The sequence below is a fragment of the Physeter macrocephalus genome, chromosome 8 (assembly GCF_002837175.3).
Source record: "Physeter macrocephalus isolate SW-GA chromosome 8, ASM283717v5, whole genome shotgun sequence".
Lineage (NCBI taxonomy): Eukaryota > Metazoa > Chordata > Mammalia > Artiodactyla > Physeteridae > Physeter > Physeter macrocephalus.
The window spans coordinates 32,637,826-32,652,479 of record NC_041221.1 but is presented as its reverse complement, the minus strand read 5'-3'; the positions used below and the strand labels follow the sequence as shown (position 1 = coordinate 32,652,479).

Below are 14,654 nucleotides of genomic sequence, written 5' to 3'. Positions count from 1 at the left end.
GAGATAAGGTGTTTAGAAATGGTCATCATAGAATATTTTTTAAAAAGTTTGGAAATACAGTACAATTACTAGGAAAAGTCAATTGTCCATTTGAAATCCGTGTTTTAAAGTTAAAGTCAGAACATTTTATAAAGTAGTGTGATATTCCTCCAGCAGATTAAAGCTGTAATAAAAAATTCTTATTTTCAACTTCTACCCACAACCCTCCAATACACACTCACACTGAGACACACAAAGCCACATACTAGTATTTATATATGTTGCAATTTTCATAAAAGTTTGCAGATTTATACAACTTTTGTAGTCTTGAGGCACCTTTTCAACTTCTTAAACGTAAAAAATAATTGTTTGAATCCTTGATAGTGGTGTTAATGCACATTCATCTTTCTTTCCACATCCTGATGTATAGATGTTAAAACTGATTTTGGGCAAAATCAGTCATAATTATGTAGAAGCAACACCAATAATGTCCTAAAATAATTAAGTTCACTATGACTTTGCAGGAAACAAACCCCAAAAGCGAATTGCTTCTTTTTGCTTGCGTTCCTTTTCTGACTTTTTCTCTGTTTCACATACTCACTGTTGTGCTCTATAGGTTCTGTGATTGACAAACCAATCCCCTTTATCTCCAAGCTCTGATTTTTGCCCTCTGGAAATCTGAAATAGAGAAAATCTATATCTTCCCTGAACAGATTGTGGATGGCAGCAGATCCCTTCTTTAGTCCTGCCTTTCACTTTTCAGAGATGTGGGTAATCTCAGTAGCACAAGATGTCAAAAAATGAACCCTACTGCTATCACCCCAAATCATACTCTGTTTTTCTTTTGTAATTTTTCTCTTCCTTGTTGCAGTCACTTTTAACTTAGTCACATTTAGGAAGATGCCATTTATATGCATAGCCTGTGGTGAAATCATAATAGTAACAGAGAGGTTGTGTCTATTTTTGTAACTAATTGAGTACATACTGTATTACCAGATACTGTAATAGGTAAATTACACAGATTACCTCCTTCAATGTCTGTAATCAGCACAACTTCTCCTCCAGAAATGTGCTATTTATTGTACCATGAAAGGATGTACTGAGAGCCAGTGCTTATCAATGTCAACACACTAAATAAATGGCAACGCCAGAATTTGACCCAAGTTGATCTCTATCTAAGATCTAAGCATTTGTTTTTAAGTTTCCTTGGGAAAAAAAATAATGGCAAGAATTTTACAGTAAGGAAGTCTAATATACAATACATTTAGTAGTTGATTAAATGGGGTCAATGCTGTTTTAATACAAAAATTGTATCATTGGATCCCTCTTAGGTGAGGGTAAAATTCAAAGCATAGTTGAAATGTACTAGAAAGATTTGGGGGACTTTAGAAAGGAGAAGTTCTGGCTTAAAGAATATGGTGAGAAAACCATCAGTGTCAATAATGACTAGTTAGTAAGGATGGACAAAACACGTGATTAGGGACGATACGAATAAACCTGCCAACTATAATATATGAGTACCGGCTGCTTGAGGAATCTTTAGATAGGCAAAGAAGGGCCATGACAGTTCCTTTCTGGCAGTGACTTGTGGCCTACATTAATGTTTTAGTAGGACTGCAATATTCTGATAATAATCTAACAGTACCTGTAGTTTAATGTGGCTACTCTAAGGGCCAAACACTGAGCAAAGCAATGAATTTAAAGCCTGAATTTTCACTGCTCTCCTGAGCCTGTCCCATAATTCTCACAGCCTATGGTGACCAAAAGCACTGGGCTTATAAAACGCAAGAGCCCTACAGAGAAATTATTTCAGCATACCACACACAGTTGACTTGCAGTCAAAAAGGAAAAGAATAATAACATAAAGCACCCTGAGATCCAGGTAAATGAAATCCCTTTTGATCTAACCAATCTTCCTAGAGTGCCAAATTAACACTGGCAATATGAAATTTATTTTGGACATACTTTTCTAGACAATACTTCAGAGACACTGTTCTCTTTTTAGCTTGTTCTGTTCTTTATGGGGTCGATGGCCTCTATAAATGTTTGTTTGAGTTCAAAATAATCAGGCTTTCTGTGATGATGCAAGTTTTCTTTCAAAGTAGCAATATAAATAACCTTTAATATATAGCAGCTACCTTTACTATTGTGCACTCAAACATATACACACCCACACATTCAGGGTAAGAGAAGATGAGAGAGCTCACATTTTAATTTATTGCTTTCTATATACTCTCTAACTTATGATTAATTATACATGCATACTACTTGGAAATCCTTTTATAAACAACTCTGAATAAGCAAAACAATGGTAAAGTATAACTAATCACACATTCCCAAATGAAGACCAAGCTTCTCATGCATTAAAATTCAAACAAAAAATTGCCAGTTTTGCATGCTGTAGACTATGCAAATCTCTACTGAGTTAATTTGATCTATTTTTAGTCAGAGATCTTTTTTCCATAGTGACCACACTATCATTGAGTTTCCAGTTTTTACATTGGCAGCCTTTGTACACATGAGAGAAGTTTTGTTTACTAATCAGCAATATAAAATTCAATTTACTTCTGCTTTGATCTTTATTATTTCTCTCTTTTTACTAACTTGGGGTTTTGTTTTCTCTTTTTTTAGTTCCTTTAGGTGTAAGGTTAGGTTGTTTATCTGAGAAATAATATTTTTAAATCATGTCAATTTGAGATTTAGTTGTGTTTTTCTAATCATCTCTTCTGACTTCTGTTAAGTACAATCTCTCTCTTCTCCTCTCCTCTCCTATTCCTTCCTTCTTCTCTCCTTCTCTCACCCCCTAGGATGTCTTTATCATTGATCCTGTAGAAACTTTTCTCTTGTCCTTCAGGGGCTGTAACAGCTTTTATTATTAGTGTATTGTCTGTAGATGACTCATAAAATTATGTCTCTCACTCAAAACTATTTCCCAAGCTGCAGTTTCATGTTGCCAAGTGACTCTTATATAACTCCTCATAGTATCTAGCTAAGACCTCAACATCAGCATAATTCCAGTCTGAATCTATAATATTTCCAGCCAGATATTATTTTCTTTCTTCTTCCTACTAATTACAGCATCATTTTCTTCAGGACTAAGCTTGAAAATTCTGATTCATTCCTAGCTGCATTATATTATAGTTAATTATTTCTCTAAATATCTATATATGTACCTTTCTCTTTCTATTCTTATACCAAGTTAGAGGCATTAATTATATCTTTCTGGATTAGAACTATAATTGTGCAAAATTAATTATTAATTAATTATAACTGTAATTGTGCAAAAGCTTTATTATCTTGCAATTCAGTGTGCAGAGTGATAATTAACCACCATGTATTCAACCAATATATTTTGGTCACCTATTAAGTCTTAGAAAGCTTAGGCAAGTGTCCCTGCCAAACCAACTCCTTTCTTACATTGGGCGCCTGCTCTGATCTGTCTGCTCCGACACTTAAAGTGCAAAAGCTGTCACCTGGAATGGAAGTTAAGCACTCATGGTAACTGACAGTCATCCTACCTGCCTAAATAGCAAAAGTGTAGGCAAGAGATGATGTTTGAATATGGTAGACTAAAGAGGAAGAACTTGAGATAGAGCTCAGTGGATGGTTTGAGAATTATTAGTAAAGCAAGATGAGTTGAACTTGATCTACTGTATTGATGGTAGTGGTGAGGAAGGCTGCTTCATGAGCATGCAACTGCTATAATCCCACAGGCTTCCACATTCAGAAAGTCCCCGTGTTTGGTTAATGCTTGTCATGGCCATCTTGAAAATCTTAATGTTTAACAAATCCCCGTATTTCCTAACAAATCTCCATATTTTCATTTTTCACCCTTCATCAGATTGTGCAGCTCGTCATGGAGGTGAGGACAAACATCAAAGCTAATATCAGGATTCTGTTTGGACAACTGTGTGTGTGTGTGGTATTAAAAGTAATTTACCAATTTAGTAATATATGAAAAACACTGTCCATATATTAGCTTATAGAATCTATTGTGTCACATTGCATTTTAGTGGTTTCTTTCTAGTGTTTTGGGGTTTTTTTGTTTTGTTTTGTTTTGCTTAAAGCCAGAGAATCTGCCTTACTACTTTGCAATCCATCAGTGGAACTTATATCTGTACTTGCTATATGATTCTCTGTATGTATTTTCTGAATAAATCTCTTCATGCACACATGTATACTTACATATTTACATTAATATATATACATATGTATATATGTATAATTATATATATGTATGTATACATCTATTATGTTCCTAAATAAACACAAATTTTTAAACATATATAAATTTATAAGCATATACACACACCTTTTTCTGGCTAAATGTGAGAAGTATAGAAACTTGTGTTGAACTCAATTTTCTAAATGTCTTCTGATCATTAAAACAACTTAAGTCCATTATATCCTCAGTTAGCAATAACATGCTAGGAGAATGGATATGGACAGAAAATTATGAGAAGAAAACAGAGAAGCAGTCAATAAACATTCTAGTAATCACATGACTAGAAATTAAAGCAATGAGATAATAATTTTTAGCCATTGAATAAGCAAATTGAAAAAAATGTTCTCTCTCAGAGTAGTGAGGAACCAATTAAACTTCTACTTTTCTCTAATGGTGCTGGGGAAAAATAACATAATCATGTGTTTTAAGAAATATTCATAAATTGTATTAGTAGTTTCGCATTCAGGAGTCTATTCAAGTGCAGTAGTCAGAGATCCAGGAAAAGAAGCATTCATAGAAGCATTATTTATAATATTCCAAACTTGGAAACAACATCAATGTTCAATGACAGGGAGAAGATTAAATAAAGTATTATCAATACATATATGCTTTGCAATATAACATTGGTGTTTTATTGAAAATATTTAATAAGTGCTTTTAATTGCATAGAAAAAGCTGAAATGTTAAAATTTAAAAGACAAGATATATGCATCAGTTTTCAAAATGTCTCATATGCTGTTCTCAGGGAAAACATTGATAGTAGTAAGTTTAAGAGTTAGTGAACTGAATTACTTTGCTGAACACCTGAAACTAACGCAATACTGTAAGTCAACTATACTTCAATTAAAAAAAGTTAGTGTATACCACCGTTCTGTCTGGGATGGTCACAAATGTACATTAGCAAATTAAATATAGTTCTGAAAAGATGAGAGATTTGGTTAACCAGAAGTTCTGATTAATTGAACATTAAATAACTCTTGTTTTTATAAATCGAGGTTATAGAATGATTTTTAAATATTTGTCTCTTTTCTGGCATTGTATTTCCTTGATAGTTAAGAATCTTACAATACTTCAGGGTCACTGAAATGTCAATTTTCATTATATAACACCAGAAAGGAAAATACAGATAGGTATAGGAGGTGAACTGAGTGAGAGAATGTCCCCAGGACATCCCATGGAAGCTATATTTTTCTCTTTTAATAAAAAGCTCTTGGGTAAGAGTTTATTTGTGATTTGACTTTTTCTGCTACAAAATGGAGTACAGAAATTGAACACAATTTATTTAATGAACACTTACTGAGCACTTACAGTTGAGATTCAACTAAACTTTATTCAAAGTCTTTTATATGCCAAGGACCGTACTAGACCCTTTTGTACGTGTAAAACCCTTTAAGTATTTGCAAAATCTCCGTGTAAAGTGAGGGTGATTTTGAAAATGACAAGTCAGCTAGCATGTACAGAGAGTAAAACAAGCTTGTTAAGCAACTCTGTATTTAATGAGTTGTAGACAGATGGCTTAATCCTAGATCTTCCATCTGCAGTGTAGAGTTGTCTCCATTACACCCAGCTGCATTTGCACGTACCAGGTACTGGGTGTTCATTCCTAGCTAGCATTGAATTAGGAGACAGATATGTAAACATATAATGATAAAGGAAGCACATTTATATACAAGTTACTATATGCACAGTTTTAAGTACATTATATGTTTAAAAATATTTACTCCTCCTTGGAAGCGTAAGAGATAGGCAATATTATGGACTTTTTACTGAAGAAGAAACTTCAATTTAAGCATATAGAATTGTGTAGCTTCCCAAGTTTGTTTGGTTCCAGATTCTATGTTCTTAACGACTATGCCATGTTGTCACTAACCATAACACAATTTGTTAAATAAGATATTGACAGACTTTTAAAAGTATTTTATGGCCTCAAAAAAGTGTAGAGTCAGTCAAACCTATTGGAGCAAGGTGCTTACTCAGAAAAGGTGACCTCTGTTCTGACCCCTGGAGGATGGATAAGGTAGGGGCGAGATACAGGGGGAGAAAGAAGTGGAGGTTATCCCAGGGCTGAGGGAGAGAAAGGAGTTAGAGGTATTAGTTTTGTCAACTGGATGAATGTATCATGATGCAGCTTACAAAAATATGAATTAATTTAGAAGTATTGGAATTAGCTAAGTCTTCTTAAAATTCAATATACCAGGTACAGTCTCAATATTTTAGAGTTAAGACCGTCACCACCCCCATGTCCATGCTTTGCTTTTATTAAGGACACTTGTTTACATTTACTTTTTTAAAATTTATTTTGTGTTAGTTTTAGGTGTACAGCAAAGTTATTCAGTTATACATATACCCATTCTTTTTCAGATTCTTTTCCCATACAGGTTATTACACAGCATTGAGTAGAGTTCCCTGTGATATACAGTAGGTCCTTGTTGATTATCTATTTTTCATATATATAGTAGGGTGTATATGTTAATCCCAAACTGCTAATTTACCCCTTCCACTTTTCCCCTTTGGTAACCATAAGTTTGTTTTTGAAGTTGATGACCATATCACACAATTGATTTATACTAAAATTATTGTCAGTAGAAATCTCTAAGTCTTATTCATAAGTTTTCATTCAAAGACTTGTCTCCATGGCCATATTTTTAATACACTCCTACTTTTGGACCCAGCTGTAGTGTTTCTCCTTTGTTAGATTTGAGATAACATTTAAGTTTTTCAGGACCTTACATTTTTTACCAGTTCTTCATCCAAATATACTGGCTTCCAGTATAAAATTCCTATGGGCGACTTCAGTGTTGGTAGCATCAATAAAACCATGATCGTGTTTGGAGTTAGAGCTCTGTGGCTTACTACCAGAAACTTTCCTCCAGGAGAGCACCTCCACCTTTTTAAATGTGAGAGAATGGGGCCTCAACCAGTTGCTACACCGAACAATTGTACTAGAATTCTCCATGTGGGCTCTAATGAAATCATGAGAGATGATGATGACATATAGAAAGATCATATCATGTACATTTCCCCTAGTTCCTGCCTAGCATGTCTGTCATAGAAAGCAATAGAATTATTTTGAAATGAGTTTTATATGAATGTGATACAGACTCAGGCAATCTCACTATTTTCTTTCCTTACTGGTCCACTCATCTCTTTAATAAATCATCTTGTAACTTGGCCAGGTTTCACATTTGGTGCAATAATGTCTAATTTGTAGACTCCATGTTCAATCTTGTCTGAAGTTGGGAAAATATTTGCTTATCTCTCATCTTACTGCACTATTTTATTTTTACCAAATCTTCAAAGTTTACCGACGTTATTTCAGACATTTTTTTAAAAAATCCTGGCATGTACTTTGTGTGATCTTTGTCCAAAAATTAATCACTTCAAATTAGCCTCCACTAGTTAGTAAATTTTCACTTATATTTGGAACCCAGTGTCCTCATTCTATCACATATAGTGCAAAAAGTATCTATTTTATGGAAATAAAATATATATACTGTAGAAATTGAGGAGTTTTATTTTTCCCTTTGTCAGTTTTCAACACTGCCCCATTAGATCCAAACAAGTGCATTGCTGTTGTTGTTGTTTTTTCATATTTTACATGCACTGAAGAAAACTTTAAAAAGGTGCATTTATTAATCTAATTATTATTATGAGTAAAGAAGGCACTACTTTTTAAAATCAATTACACCTATAGCTAACTTTGAAATAGGTTTTTTTTTTTTTTGCGGTACCTGGGCTTCTCACTGTTGTGGCCTCTCCCGTTGCGGAGCGCAGGCTCCGGACGCGCAGGCCCAGCGGCCGTGGCTCACGGGCCCAGCCGCTCCGCGGCATGCGGGATCCTCCCGGACCGGGGCACGAACCTGTGCCCCCTGCATCGGCAGGCGGACTCTCAACCACTGCGCCACCAGGGAAGCCCTGAAATAGTTTTTTTAATCTCTTTTTTATTTTCCTGCCTCAGTGTTTCCCCAGTATTCTGCAATTCGTAATCTGAGTGAGTAAAGGTTAACTTTATTAGGTCATTTTAAGAATATTCTTAGAGGTAATATTTTTTATCAGTGTAAATTTTCTTTTATTCTTTTAAGAAAAACATATAATCTGTAGTATTTGTCACCCAAGCACATAAAATAAATAGCTGCAAAGGAAATCGTGTACTGCTTCATGTTTTACCAGTTATTTTTCTTTACACAAAGATCTGATCACTATTTTTTTGTCATTATTGTAATTTCAATAATCATTTCAATTAAAATTCAATCATGGCACCATGTTTCTGTAGTTAATTGTTCTAACTGCTGAATTCTAATAAGGGATATTTATACATTTCATTTATGTTCCTTCTTTATTTATGTTTGAAAACATTGCCTAGACTCCTGAGTTTCCTGGGTAAAACTGAGCATGAGATGACATCTAAAGAGACAATTTCCTGAGTCTGTCTCTCAGAGAATGAGCATAGTCTAGCATTACAATTTTATCTTTCCAATTTCTGTAGTCTGACCAGCATCAGTCTTGTTGGATCAGGAAGTTGGATGCTTCCCTGTCACCAGCAAAAATGATTCTTATAACTCTCCGAAGGTAACATAAGTGGGGACTTGGGATCAGAAATGTCCATGCTTCAGTTTCAGAGATTAGCTCTGTAATAAATTCTGCTGACTGATGCATTGTCCAGTTTCTTGAAGTTATCTTTGACATAAGGAGAAAAAAAGCACCTGCCTACAACCTGGCTTTCCTCAAGCAGCGTGTTCTGCAGAGGTTCACTTACTTTCTCCTTTTTAACTTGAAAATAGAAGAGACACACTAAGTGGCTGACAGGCTTGCTTTTCTAGGACTAGGGAAAGTTGGTGCGGTTTCAGAATAGTAAACTTCAGAAGCCATTTAAATCCATTGTATGTTGCTTCACTGGATTTGTGGAGACTCTGAAGCCCTTAATCTGAGGGCAGCCTACTAGATATAAATCCTCCCTTGGTGAAGGGGTTCTTTTCCTAGAAATAGATTGTATTGTTTGGTGACCTGACAAATTCTTCTGGGTGTCATCCCACTAAGGAGCAAGTGCCTGTTGACTTCCATTATGACTGTCCACTCGATGTGCTTGTTATGGTCTTATCCAGGGAGAACCACCAAGGACGACTGGCAAGAACACATTGTATTCAAGTGTGTCCCTAGGATGCTCAGCGCTGGTGTCTCAGCAAAAGCTTCTGTAGCAAACTGACAAACATTTTAGTGCATTCAACTAGAGTCAGCCAAATAAAAGAGTTAGGCTTCTCTAGAGAATGCCATCATGTGAAAATTTTAAATTAAACTACATGACCCCTTATAGACCAAAAGTTCCTCTTTCTATCGCCTTTATCTTTCATAACTATTCCTTTCTTTGTGTTACCATAGCGTCATCAAAACAGGAAGATTTGAAATGGATGCTTTTCAATAGCCACAAATGAATACGATTTTATTTCTGGGTACTATGTAAGGGAAATCTCATTTGAATCAGAAACTGCATGAGAGAGAATGTACAAAACATAATACAACATTGGCTTGTTATTTCTGATGCTATTGTTTCCATACCACTTTTCCCTGAGAGTTTAGATTTTTGGAGATTTCCAAATTCTAACTGACTCCTAACATCTTCCTGAGGAGTAACAACGCACTTAAATGTGCAATTCCTTCACAATGAGAAAGAATCCGATCCATCAGCTGCTTTTGTTGTTTCCGTTGGTTTGTTTAATCATACACAAAGCAAATTAAATCTGTCCACATTTCACATCAGTCAAGCCAAATAAAGGTAGTCAAATATAACTCTAGTTGATTCAAAACATCCTTTCTTTAAAACTGCACAGATTTTCATTTAATCTGTGCAGAGAGGCTCTGAAGTGAGGATTAGTGTCTATATTTTAAAGAGAAGCCTCCTTAGAATCAGAGAATGGAAACAGCTTACACAGGTTCTGATATAGAGGAAAGTCTGAGACAGAATTTGAATCCATGTCTTCTGGCCTTTAGAGGGCCTTTTCCCTCTATCACACTAGCTTGTGAGCATTTATAGTATCAATTAACCAGAGCAAGTAATCCTGTTCTCTTTGAGGTTGGAATGACTGAGGGTCTTGTATAATTCTTAATATATCTGCCAAGTGATCCTTGGAATAGCCATTCAATTTCGATAAACTCCTACACTTATTTACTACACTACTTTAAATGGGGATGCTTGATGTTCTTAATGAGTGAGTGTGGGTGATTTTGTGTTGGAAGAAAGGGCTGAAGTCATTTCACATCAATTGTGAACATAGCCAATCAGGCATGAAATCCTTGTTATCAAAAGCTATGTACCTTACAAATCCTTTAAATTTATTCCCGAGTAAGAAGAGGTTAGAAGTTTTGTGTGTGTGTGTGTGTGTGTGTGTGTGTTTTCCTGGTACAAGCGAAGGGGGTAGGAAATGCATTGCGGTTCCTATTCATCTTCACAAACATATGCTGACCTCCAAGGGAAAGGTCTATCTCATATAAACCCACCGTGCCTTTAGTACTTTGGGGGAAGGCGTTAAAGAGCATCACTCAAGCTAAATCTCACGGCTATCACCAGACTACGGATCACTGATGAATGAGCCAGCAGTTGAATGTTTAGCAGGCTGTGACGACTTTGCACGGAAATAGGAAAATTTATTACCAGCCTGCCACATCAGTGCCTGCCCTGCCTGCTTTTCCTCTCGTTCCCTCCCGATGTCTACTCCCACTCCACCTGGCAGTCAAACCCCTTCTGGCCCCCCGTTTCCCCTCCCCCGCGGAGAACTGAGGGTCTAAACTGTCACGGAGTCCTGGCCGTCATTTTTCAAGAGCAGTGATACTAAAGATGAGGCCGCCGGTCCAGGGTTTTTGAATATTTTAACTATTTCATTAATGGCATTGTTTTCCCCACGACCTTGCTGTGAGGCGGCTAAAGGGTGCCCCGTTCTGTGTGCCGTGGAATTTCTGCAGCCCCCAAAGTATGTAAGATGGGGGCGGGGGGGAGGAGACAGAGGGAAAGGCAGCGGACGGACGGGAGAGCCGGGGAGGAGAGGAAGGAGGAGAGACAGGGAAGGAGAGGATCAGGCGGACTGGCTGTGCCAGCCAATCAGAGGCGCGCTCGGGAGCTGCTGCAGCCGGAGCCGCGGAGCCGGGGCTCGCAGGAGCGCGGAGCCAGCCCGGGGCTCTCCGAGGACTCGCGCAGCGCGCAAAAGCACCGGCAAAGTCCCCTTCGTGCTGCTCGTAAATTAAGTTCCTTTCCACCAATGAGGGCAAGTCAGCGAAGGTAAGGCTTCAATTCATGCCACTTTACTATGGAGTGACATTAAGATTTTCGTGCAATGGGGCTGCTCACTCGGTTCTGGGTCAAAACAATATTTGGTGAGATCTTCCTCTCTGGGTTGGTTTCACAGGATCTGCTGCGAATGGGAAAGTTGGAGCTAATGCTTCGTGAGCCTTATCACTTGTATACATTAAACATTTTTTTTTCTTGTCCAAGAATGTTGCCATAGAGCCTATGGAATGTGAGTGTGATAAACCCAGCTGGATCTCTGTTTATTTGTGGATGTACTGTTATCTGCCCTGCCCCTGAAGAAGTTGGAAGGATACTATGCAAGGCGCATTTGAATTGTAATGGCATGAAAATAAGCTGTCATTTATGTCTGTCTGTAAAAGTGAGGGAAAGCACTGTCAGAACGGAAACAGGGACGTTGAAATTGAAATTTCCATAGTGCTTTTTAATTCTTGCCTTTCCAGTAACCTCTGAAATTACATGATCTGAGCACTGAAGCTGCAGCAGGGCAAGGCTCATTTTCTATTTTCTCTCTTTCATTTATTTATTTTTTCCCCATGAAATGCTTCCATAAATGCTTATTAAAGCTTAAGATGAAAACTTTTTCTTCTTTCAAAGGGCACTATAAATGATGAATGGAAAGGAATTAGGTAGCCTCCTGTGCTCAGCAAAACACTTTATTTAGTATATGCCCTTTTGTCTGTTAACTTAGATTCATTTTCTAACGTCTTTAACTGGACTTATTTGAGTTTGGAAATAACAATTATTTTGTCTTAATTTTCATGTCTTAAAAACAAGGTAAAATTATGCCTTATGCATGTTTGTGTGTGTGTGTGTATGTGTGGTGCGTACAGATGTGGAACTAGGAAAATCTGTCATGTAACAGGTGAAAAATAAAATTGTATTACCTAATTATTAAAGTATTTCCTTCTATCCATGCCTGCTGTATTTAAAGAACTTTCACATTAATCAAGAAGAGTACATGCTCCTTGCTGTTTCCTTGCTAAAAAATATGAAGAAATACTAAAATGAAAATCTTAGCTAAAATTATTATGGTCTTTGGTTTGCTCAGGTGATGGCATCACTGCTTCGAGCTGAGAAAGACAGATCAGAGAAAGATTTTATTATGCAGCCAAAAAAAACAAAAAACAAAAAACCTACAGGCTCTGACTGTGTTTTGGAACCTTTATTTTCCACTCTGGGATCACCCACAGATTTTTCAAAGCAGGGGGCTTTCCTTATGCAGTAATTGTCTGCTTCTGTTTCAGTGGTCTTGTCTTATCAGAGAAAATATTTAATTCTAAACCAAGAGTTAGAGGTCCAGACTAGATCTCATATGTATCTTGTTGGATGTGGGAGGAGGGAGACAGGATGTGATACTAGTAGAGAATTAGTTCTGTAGTCTAACACTGGTCCAAGAACCAATCATCATTTGTTTCTTTCAAGCCTCCTGTTATATGTTAAATTTCAGACTTCCTGATGATAAATTAACCTAATGTAGATCAACCCATTTCTTCACTTAACAAGGCGTTCATTTAATGGGCCTTGTTAGAGGAGTATGCTATAAACCGTGGTGATGCTTTTTTCACGGAGGTAACTAACTTAAGGAGAGGAAAACATAAAATGATACCAATGGTCAAGTTTGATTTTCTATTTTGACAACAATGGGAGGTAGAAAATGAGGATTTGCTTTTTTAGATGCACCAGAAATGCCCACTTAAAGATAACCCAGTAAGCAAAGGGGAATATAATAGTAGAATGAAGCTAAGTGACAGGAAACTCTAGCTGTAACTCTATCCAGTGAATGTTGAAAGTAATTAGCTATAGCAGTTGCAGGCATGGTTGATAGTCACCAGTGCTTGATCAAAGTCTATACATAAAGCAAACTGGAAATTACTATTCCTTCTGATGTGCTATTTGGACGGATATAGTGGAAGCATGAGAATGAATGCGTCACTTAGTCCAAGTCTGTAAATTCTTTAGATGAAGGGTGCTATATATAGTAAATATAAGATACTTTTTTTTCATTTGACTTATAGAAACATCATTATTATGCTTTTTGTTGATTTTTGTGGTCTGTTAAATGCAAACCACATGTTCACAAGTTTGTGTGCCCCACTTCTCCTGTATTTGACTGAATTATACCTTCTATATATGCAACCTGATCTCAAGTGCGTGTATCTGATGCAGTGTAGTTGGGCAAAAAGTGAGAGAAAGAGACTGAGAGAGTTAAGTTAGAGCATGTATAAGGTGTCCTTTTGCTTTTTTAAAACAAGTAGAGGACTTTCGACTCCCTAATTTGCTTAATTATATGCCTGCCTTGTTGCATTGCACATGTGTATAGAACTATATTCTAGATCAGAGCTTCTTAACCTTGGTGCTATTGATATTTTGGGCTGTATAATTCTAAGGTGGGAGGGCTTTCCTGTGTATTGTAAGCTGCCTAGCAGCATCTCTGTTTTCTACCCACTAGATACTAGTAGCAGCACCCCCAAATTGTGACAACCAAAAATATCTCAAGATGTTGTTAACTATTCCTTGGGGGACAAAACTGCCCTCCTCTTCCATTGGAACTGTCCATGTATAGTTCGGTTTGGGTGTTCTACAAAGATCCCTCGTCTCTTGCTTTGAATGAATTTCAACTTGTAAGTATTTCATTGGGCCCTAACAGAAAACTGTGGAAGAGCTTATCGGTATTTTTTTTTTTTTCTGTGAACTGAGAATCTAGGATGTATTATCATATGCTAACATTTGTGGGAACAAGAGGAAATAAAAACTGTGAAAAGGAAAATGTAGATGTTGATTCTGAAGAAACATTTCACTTGAATTTCCTTTTTTTAGAAGAGCCTTTAATACAGATGGAAAATGAAAGATACTGATGCTCTGTACTCTACAATTGCTTTCAATATTTTGCGTATGTATACGTTTGGTGTGTCAGGAGCGGGTATTCACTCTAGTAATTCCATGTGCTTGGAGTAGTTTATAATGTTCAAAGATCCAGAAGTAAAAGAAAGCATTTTGGTTTGAAAAGCATAGTTCTTAACTGGCGGTGTATATAGCACAGTGGGAAAAAACAAACAAAAACAAAACAAAAACAAGCATAATGATTTGAAGACATGGCAGAACTTGGATCCTGGCATAGATTTCTTGCATCACATGTCACTTATATATAGGCCA

At 36.6% G+C, this 14,654-nt stretch overlaps 1 protein-coding gene across 1 annotated transcript in view; it reads left to right on the top strand.

Annotated features, from left to right (window-relative positions):
• Positions 1-11,413: 11,413 nt before the first annotated feature.
• The window catches only part of CDH18 (cadherin 18), a 498,169-nt gene continuing 494,928 nt past the window's right edge, over positions 11,414-14,654 (top strand). The window contains exon 1 of the mRNA XM_024121138.2: positions 11,414-11,471. The gene's annotated coding sequence lies outside the window, so the exon portion shown is untranslated. The remainder of the gene's footprint in view (positions 11,472-14,654) is intronic.